Source organism: Phyllostomus hastatus, unplaced genomic scaffold, assembly GCF_019186645.2.
Source record: "Phyllostomus hastatus isolate PE091 unplaced genomic scaffold, TTU_PhHast_1.1 phas_contig_549, whole genome shotgun sequence".
In the NCBI taxonomy this organism is placed as follows: domain Eukaryota; kingdom Metazoa; phylum Chordata; class Mammalia; order Chiroptera; family Phyllostomidae; genus Phyllostomus; species Phyllostomus hastatus.
Window position 1 is genome coordinate 455259 of NW_025333907.1, and position 10065 is coordinate 465323.

The window sequence follows — 10065 nt, forward strand, 5'->3', positions numbered from 1 at the left end:
GTACTATAAAAATCACTGTCACTTGATAAACTTGAAATAATCCTTGAAACTGTTAGTATTTATTGGAAGTAGGTAGCTGGGGAGAGTGCTTCTTTTACAATAAAGGCATTGTTTCTAGTACCCTTAGATGTGACTAGGTGACGTCCGGAACAAAGGAAAGAAATAGATTTGTATTCCAGGGGAACTGGAGTTAAGAAAAAGGTCATTCCTCTCTCTGGTGCCTAGAAATAGGTCTGTGTACTACATTTTGCCTGGCAAAACTACATTTGCTGTGGACTAGAGACCTCTGAGTACCACCTTTCTTTTTTTCTTTATTTTTCTGAATGTGGAGGTTTATTGAGGTATGCTGTTGTGTTCCACCATAATATGTGAGGAGGACCCTACATAGGTTTTTGAATCGGAGGAGTCTTATTAGACACATCTTTATTTGTCACTGAAGTCTAGGACTTTAAATTTTCTTTTGAGGGGAAAAGTAAATGTATTTCTCTCCTGTAACTCAAGCATGTGCAGCTGCAGGGGATACAGATGGAGTGATGTTTTGAGTAAAGTTTGCCTCTGGCTTTGAGTTTACTTTACAACCCTTCAATTCTAATGGTACTTGACAAAGTTATAACAGTGTTCTGAAACAGACAAGATGCCAGATATGACATTTTTCAAGATCTGGCTCAGTATTTCTTCCTCTAGTTGGAAGAGTACACAGAATGAATTCTGCTAGGGAGTCCTACCCTGGGCACCCTGTAGTCCGGGATGGGTTGGGCAGTGGTGGGAAGAAAATGCATGTAGAGAGTTTGTGGATTTGTATTTAAATATTTTTGAAACCACTCTTTTTTATTAATGACCTAAATTAGGAGGCTGATAACCTACCTGTATTTCTAATATGAACCCTCCTAAAGTAGGGCATTGAATAAATTAAGTAATTGCATTGGAAAAAGTAAATGTATTTAGTGAGAACAAAGGCAGGAAAAATTTCTGATGGAAGCTGCACTGTTATATAATTAATATTACAATTATCAACCTCTGGTGTGATTACTCATCTGTGCCATTTAATATAAAGTTTGATGTAGGTATAAGATATAAGATGCATGGTTATAGCATGGAGAAAAATAAATTTTTATTGTGGTAAGCCAAACAAAATCTAGGAATATGTTTTACCACAACAAAACGTCCAGGAAGCTCACTGCGGGGTTTTCAGTGAAAGAATTTTTTTTGTTCTTGCATCTTTTTTTAGTGACATTTTCTTTTCTCTTAAGGTTTTTTTTTTCTTTATTTTTAGAGAGAGGGTGGGAGGGAGAAAGAGAAGAAAATGTCAATGAGTGGTTGCCTCCCAAGCGCCCCCTACTGGGAACCTGGCTTGCAACCCAGGCACGTGTCCTGACTGGAAATCAAGCTAGCAACCTTTGGGTTCACAGGCCACCGCTCAATTCACTGAGCCACACCATCCAGGGCAACGTTTTGTTTTTTCAACTGATCTACCTGAACCTCCCAAAGTCAAGGCTGCAGATAGGAGCATTTTATCTCCAACAATTGTACCACTTTGAAATATTGATATCAAGAATTCGCTTTTTATATTTTCCCCATTCCTTCTATTTAACTTTCCTTATCCTTTAACATTGTTAGTTATTTTTCATATTTTTCAAATTTTTTATTTTTATAAATAGGAAAGAGGACAGAGAAAAACAATTTCTGTTTCTACTTACACATTCATTGATATGTGATTTTAAGAGAAAGAGGGAGACAGAGAGTTAGGTAAATATAAATTTTTCGTTCCACATATTTATGCATTCATTGGTTATTTTTTATTTTTATTTTTAGAGGGAGAGGTAGAGAAGTATCAGTATGTGGTTGCCTCTAGCATGCCCTGTACTGGGGACCCGGCCTGCAACACAGGCATGTGCCCTGACTGGGGATGGAACCTGCGGCCTTTCAGTTTACAAGCTGGGATTCAATCCACCGAGACCCACCAGCCAGGGACCATTGGTTGATTGTTGAATGTGGCGTGAGCAGGAATAAAACCGCTACGTTGGTGTAGCGAGACAATGTTCTAACTCACTGAGCTACTCAACTATGGCTTTAGAGTAACCATTTATATTTAATTGAGAAATACATTGCCTTTTATTGTCTAACCGTCCTGAATGAACTATGTGTTCTCTTTTACCACAGTTGCACATTTTAAATGGTTTGTCATGCTGAAATACTTGTAAATAACCTCAAAGGCCTAGGCCTCTTTCTCCGTGCTGCCTGAACATTGGGTAGCCTCAGGACTGGATGAGCTGTTTCAAACTTAATCCCTTCACAGGCAGATAGTTCAAAATGATGTACAGAAAACCAAAGCAAACAAAATGAAAATAAAAGAACCTTTATGCTTATAGGTGTTTTGTTAAATTGCTATCCTTTCTTGACAAGTGTTGTTTTAAATTTTTCATGATGGTCCTGGCTGGCATAACTCAGTGTATTGATTGCCAGCCTATGAACTGAAAGGCCACAGTTTCCATTCCCAGTAATGTTACAGAACAGATGGGGGAGCAATTATTGACCCACCCAGGGATGCCAAAAACTGTTACAGAACACACCCACACACACAGGGCCAAGGGATATACGGTATACTATTACTGAAAGGACCCCCCACTATCTACGATTGTCCGTCGCCTATAGGAAAGATGTGTCTGAATGCTGCCGGAGATTTGTGGAAAGGAAATGAAACGTTTATTTAATGCTACACAGAGAAAGTAGTGACCTAACGCCTTCATTAAAATATCAAAGTCCTTTTTTGATATCCTCAGACCCCCACAGTGCTTCCTTCTACCCCTGCCCTAATTCTGGGTACCGTAACTCCAGAAAAGAAGCAAATGTCAGTGTTTCAGGCCATTGGCACCATCAGCTGTATCACCGTCCAGGCAGGATCTCTAATTAATCCAAAGCTATGTGACACCTTCTCATGGCCTACTGGCAAGAATTCTTTCACCCTGCTTCCCAGCCAAGGGGACTAAGGGAGCACCCCAAAACTGCATGGTGCTCTTCTACTGTAACAGGGTACAGCCAAGAGGGGGGGCCCAAAGAGATTCGGAATAGGGTCCAGAACCCAAGTTGTCCAGGAAATACTAGGATGTCCTCACCACCACCACCCCTCCACAGGTGTGGGTTGGGGGAAGGGACAAATGGAGCAGGGTCATTGAGAGCTGTTTTGCATAGCAACAGCTTTGCAGCTAACCTCTGGGGTGGTCATTTAACATACCTATAACCTTTAACTGGTTACATAGATATGTTAAACAGCTGTGGTCATGCTCTGAGCCAGGGGAATGGAAGTAACTTCCCCACCAAGACATAACTGGGCGTCAGGTCCCCGGAGTTACAGCGCCTGCATGGGAGCTTGGAGAAGATTAGCTCCATGACATGGGACCACACCTACCCAGACCCACAATGGCAGCCCAGTAAAGCTGGAAGGATATGAGAGTGCTAGCAAGTGTAGCCAATTGTGGGAGGAGTCAGAAATGGGGCTGCAGAGAAAGACTGGCACAGGGATTTAAACCCAGACACAGCAGCCATTGGAAGGAGAACTATGCCGTTTTGGCAGACTGGAAACTCCCACAGCCATTGTTCAGAGAGGACCACTCAGCTGTGGCACTGCAGAGAACCATGCGGTGGTGGCAATAGAAAGGAGAGCTGCACAGCTGTGGACATGTAAGAGAACCATGTGGCTTTGCCAGAATGGGGACCCCCGCAGCTTTAGTAGGGGGAACCACCACGCGGCTTTAGCAGAGATCCCGGTAACACAGCTGATGATACCAGGAACCAAGGGAGGCCTACCAGCCGAGACGGATTACTGGGAAGAACTGGGAGCTGCCTGAGCCTCGGACTTCTATTTCTTTTCCTGAGATACGGTACCCCAGTCTGGGCAAAGGGGGAAGGAAGGACTGTGTGTGTTTGTGGGTGTTTTAAGGGACTTTGGGATTTTGATGAAGACATTAGGTCACTACTTTAAATGTGTACAGCATTAAATAAACATTTCCTTTTCTTTTCACAAATCTCTGGCATTGAGAGATGTCTTGCCTATAAGGCAGCAGACATAACTGATAGGGGTTTAAGACTTGGGAAAATTTAACTTAAGGTAAATAGTCATAAATCTAGCAAGTAATGTGTTTGTTAAGCTTTTTGTTTCAGAAACTACAGATAAGGCCCCTCTGGCGCCTGAGGGGAAAAAAAAACTGACCTTCTGGAGTGCTGGCTAAAGATACCACCTGGAGACATCCCTACCAGGCGACTACCCCTCCCCTTGGAATTTCAAAGACTCTCACTAACTCCTGTTTGCCCTCCCCCAATCCCCTTATAAAAGATCTGGCCAGGAAAGAAAGGGCAAGATGGTTTGTTAGGGTATGAACCCGCCATCTTCTCGGATCGCTGGCCATCTGAATAAAGCACCTATAAAAGATTCAATCACTGTCATTGCTTATTGGATTTGGTAGTGACAGGCAGCCCGAACGCCGGTGTCTTTTCCGGCTACATATTTTGGTGACTTCACGCCGGGACAGACTTTGGGACTCTCCGGTAAGTTTGCCTGTTTGGCGGGGAGTCCCATTGGCTGCCTGGACTGAGGGCCTTGGGGGCTTGGAGTCAGAATCCCAAGCAGCTGCCAAGTGATTTCACTTGGGGATTCTCACCCCTTGCTGCCAGCACCTCTTGTCGTGCATCACAATGGATTGAATCGTTGCACTTTCTGGTTCAGGTTGTAATCCCGGGTCACAACTTAAGTTATCTGTTCTGTTTGGGTACCGTCTGTTTGGAGCTCTGTCTGGTCCGCAAGGACATCTGTTCTGGTCCAGAAAGGGCATCTGTTTGGAGCTCTGTCTGCTCTACAAGGACATCTGTTCTGGTCCGAAGGGCGTCTGTTTGGAACTCTGTAGAGTTCCATCTGGTAATATGGGGGGGAACCCTCCGTTCCAAAAAACAGCCCGCTGGGTGGGTTCTGGTAAATTGATCGACGTATGAGCGTATATCGGAGGTGTATGTTGTTTTGTTGTAGTACTGTTCTGTTTGTGTCCTGTATAATTTAGACTCAGGAGAGTGCTGGTCACTGAATAGGTCTTTAAATTACTGTATTATACTGTAACTAAAGTTGTTTTGTCAAAATCAGGGAAGTCGGACAAATTGCCTTACCTAGAAGTGTTTGGGTTTACATGATAAAGATGCATGCAGAGTTAAAAAGGAAAGAGAGGAAAGTCAGTTAATAGCTCAGAGAAAAGGAAATTTACATATGAAAGATAGAAGGTCAGAGGAGAGGGGCCAGGAAGATCTAGGTATTAAAACCGCTGCAGGCTGGGCAGAGTTCTTGCAACCCCAGGGGATTCACTCCTGTGAGTGAAATGGGAAAAGTGCACCTGAACTAGCATCGCTATCTTGAATCAGTCAAGAAACCAGATTCGGTGGAGGAAAAGCCCCTACCGGGGCAGGGCAATATCCTTTTTGGAGACTTTTTTCAGCAAGAGTAAAGCCAGAAGGCCAATCTGCTAGATGTTATCTGGCACATACTCTGTTTTGTACATTGGATCTGTTAAACTGGAAAAGCTCAAACCCTTCTTATAGACATAACCCTGCAAACATGACTGATTTGATTGCATCAGTTTTTGCCACTTATCATCTCAATTGGGCAGACATAGGAGCCTTATTGAATTCTTTGCTTCAGGAAGGGGGATGAGCAGAGGCTGGTGTTGGATAAGGCAAATGAAGAGGCTCAGAGGTTAAGCCAAGAAAATCCAAATGGGGCTCTGGGCCTTCCCAGGGCAATAGCTATAACTGAGCCCAACTGGGACCCTTAAGGGGATGGCCTTTATCTCTTAGTGCATTATAAAAGATACCTCCTTGAGGGAATGGGAAAGGCATCCCTGAACAGAAAGTCTAAGTAAGTGCAGGCTGTGCAACAAAAGTCCACAGAGGACTCCTCCCAACACTAAGAAACAGTTAAGGAGATTCCTAAGGATGGCAAGTGACTGCTGCATTTGAATTCCAAGCTTTGGGCTCACTGCTAATTCACTGTGTGAGGCTCTGAAGGAACCAGAATATAGCCCTTTACAGTGGACAAAGGAACACACTCAGGCTTTTGAGTCTCTGAAAGTGCACCTGGCTTCAGCACCAGCCTTGTAGCTTTCAAGCCTACTGGAGCCCTTTCAATGATATGTGTGTGAGAAACAGGGCGTTGCCCTAGAATTCCTCATCCAAATGCTTAGTGGCATTTGCAATCCATCGCATAATTGTCAAGAATATTAAATCACATTTTCCTGGGGTGGCCAGCCTGCTTGAGAGTGGCAACCACCTGCAAGCTCTTGGAGGAAACTGAAAAGTTTGCCTTGGGGCAGCCTATGCCAGTTATGTGTTGAAGCAAGTGTTGATCCTGCTGGAGCAAAAGGGAAATATGTGGCTGACTGCTGAAAGAATGGGCAGGTACCAAGCCCTTTCTTCTCAACAATCCCAATGTCTCCCTCAAAACTGTAAGTAAAGTAATTCCCGCCTTTTTCTCCCAGACCCTGACTCGGCTGCACTAATACATGACTGTGCTGAAATAACTGATGAAGTGTATTCTAGAAAAATTAATTTACAGGACTATCCTGTAGAAGAAGCAGACTGGACTCTCTGTACAGATGGAAGCAGTTATATGAACAAAGGAAGCAGAGAAGCTGGATATGCAGTTGTGACTTTTCAAGGAATAGTGGAGGCCAAGGCCTTGCTGCCAGGAACCTCTGCCCAGAAGGCTGAACTTGCTGCATTGACAAGGGTGCTGGAATTGTCTCATGGAAAGAGAGTGAATGTATGTATCAACTCAAGGTAAGCTTTTTGATTTTGCAAGCACATGGTTCCATCTGAGAAAACAAAAGACTGTTAACCTCCAATAAAATGGAAATTAAGCATGCAGCCAAAATTCTAAAGTTATTAGAGGTTGTCCAGGCACCCTTACAGGTGGCAGTCATGCACTGCCCAGGGCATCAAGGAGAGGGAACTGAAGTGGCTAGAGAAAGCAATCTGGCTGAACGGGCAACAAAAGAGGCTGCTAACAGAATATTTATGATGCCATTAGTATTTGTTCTGGACTTATCAAAATTTGACCCTGAATATTTGACTGCAGACTTAGAAAAAGTTAAGGAATGGAGTTTTAATGAAGAAGGTCCTGATAGCCAATAGAAAAGAATAAGAAAGAAGCTATACTGTTTTCCTAAACATTTAGTAAAGCCAGTCATAAAGCATTTGCACGAGGCCACGCACTGTGGAAAAGATTCATCAACCATCTATGTCAACTGTGGCTCACAGGTTCTGGAATTTCTAAAGCAATAAGAAAAATAACTGCTAGATGTGTTGTATGGCAAAAGAACAACCCCAAAACAGAATCCCACCAAAAAAAGAAAGCAAGCAATATTAAGGAAAGTGCCCATTCGAGGACTGGCAAATAGACTTTACCTAGATGCCAAAGCTCCAAGGGTGGAAATATTTGTTAACCTTTGTGGACACCTTTTCAGGATGGGTAGAAGCCTATCCCACTAGAACAGAGAAATCTTCAGAAGTAGTAAAAGCATTATTAGAGGAAATAATCCCTCGCTTTGGTCTCCCTGACAGCATTCAGAGCAATAACGGGCCTGCTTTTGTTTCAGAAATCACACAGAAAGTTAGTAAAATCCTAGGAATTAAGTGGAGACTCCATACGGCATAGAGACCCCAGGCTTCTGGGAAAGTAGAAAAGATGAACCACACCTTGAAGAAAAATATAGCCAAAGTGTCAAGAAGCTCATCTTCATTGGGATGAAGCTTTACTTATTGCCCTGCTCAGGATAAAGGTGGCTCCTCGAAGTGGGATTCAGTTGAGTCCCTATAAAATTGTGTACAGATAGTCATTTCAGGTCACAATTGGGGTGAAAGATATGTATATAGATAAAAATCTGAATGTAAGAAAAAAATATGTGCAATATTTAAATCAGACCTTAGCTGTGATGAATGACTTTGCCTGTATTAGGGACTTCTCTCCCATAGGTCCACTGCATTCGTTCAAATCAGGAGATAAGGTGCTGCTCAAGATTTGGAGGACAGGATCCCCAGAAAATCAACTAGAAGAAAAGTGGACTGGACCTTAGGATATACTCCTCACCACCCCAACTGCAGTGAAGCTGGCAGGAATAAAACCTTAGATTCATCACACCAGAATAAAGAAAGCACAGGAAGAAGATCTGAAAGTCATCTTTGAAAAACAGTGACTTATGTTCTCTTTATTACCTCCTGTTTGACCCCTTGTTATGGACAACTTATTCCATTCAAGTAAGATGAAAACATCTGGGCTGGGTATATTTGGAGAAAAACGTCCTGAATATTTCTGACTTTTGTCTTGCAGGAAGAACTTGTGTAGAGCAAACTTTCACTTCATGTCTTATAGGTGTCTGTGCCCCTTGGAAAGCTTTAGAAACTATACTATGTTTGAGCATATTGAAAAGAAAATGGCCTACTCTGACATTTATAATTGGGGACCAGTGGTAAATATAAAAGATAGGGAAATGTTTTCATTGAAGGTTGCTAATGTAACCCCAGCTAGGGAATATGTAATTTTTGTCAACTGCACTAAAAACTGTCTTGTGCTCTCAGCAGGTGTGAAGATGAATTGCACCACCACCTCTGATGTATCTTATGCTTATGCCCATGTTAAGCTGCCAATAGGATGGTTCCTGATATGTGGAATAACAGTTTATTCTTATGTTTCAGCAAACAGCTCTGGGGGACCGTGCTCTCTGGGAAGACTAACGGTGTTTATGCCTCAGAAGCCTCACTTAACCCGGGTTCAACAGGATGTCTCCCTTATACCTGATTGTATCAGTGACTTGCACCTTTTAGTCCTGCTGAATATGTGTCCCTAATTATGTTTATAATGTCAACCACGGTAACTTATTTAATGTAAAAATGAGCAGATTAGCCTGCACTATGGTAAAAGCCTTAAATGTCACCTCTCAAGCTATTAGTGCCATTAGTCAAGAACTAAGACAAGTCAGAGAAGCGGTACTGGAAAATCGTGCAGCTATAGACTATCTTCTTTTGAGACATAATCATGGATGTAAGGAATTTAAGGGACTCTGCTGTTTTAACCTAACTGATACTTCACAGCTTATAGAGCATAAAGTAAAGCAAATAAATGATATGGTGTCCAATATAAAACAGGGAGAAAGATTCTTTGGCATTGATTGGTCTAAACTAACCTCCTGGCTGTCCAGCATATCTGGTCTTCAAGAAGCTTTTATTGTTTTTATCCTTGTCATTTTCTTCAGTATCATAGCTTGTTGTTGTATACAGTCTGCCCCCTTATGTAAGTCCTCAGTTTCGTGTGTTCCTAAAACCCCCGCTGAACAATCCAGTGTCCAGCAACAGGCATGGCAACAAAGTGAATACTTCCATAGAAAGCTGATCTCATAGAAATGAGATAGTTTAATACTAATGGTGGGGAATGATAGGGGTTTAAGACTTGGGAAAATTTAAGGTAAATAGTCATAAATCTAGCAAGTAATGTGTATGTTAAGCTTTTTGTTTCAGAAACTACAGATAAGGCCCATCTGGCGCCTGAGGGGAAAAAAAACTGACCTTCTGGAGTGCTGGCTAAAGATACCACCTGGAGACATCCCTACCAGGCGACTACCCCTCCCCTTGGAATTTCAAAGACTCTCACTAACTCCTGTTTGCCCTCCCCCAACCCCCTTATAAAAGATCTGGCCAGGAAAGAAAGGGCAAGATGGTTTGTTAGGGTATGAACCTGCCATCTTCTCGGATCGCTGGCCATCTGAATAAAGCGCCCATAAAAGATTCAATCACTGTCATTGCTTATTGGATTTGGTAGTGACAGGCAACCCGAACACTGGTGTCTTTTCTGGTTACATAACTAGCCTGGGGGGTTCCTTTCTGTAACAGTATATTGCCTTTGCTGCCCCCCCTTGTATTCTGTAACACTACCAAATCTGCAGGGGTCCCCACTCTGGCCAAAACCGCATTGTTCTTTCCACCAAAGCTGCGGAGATCGACATTTTGGCAAAGCCATGTGGTTCCCCTCCGCAATGG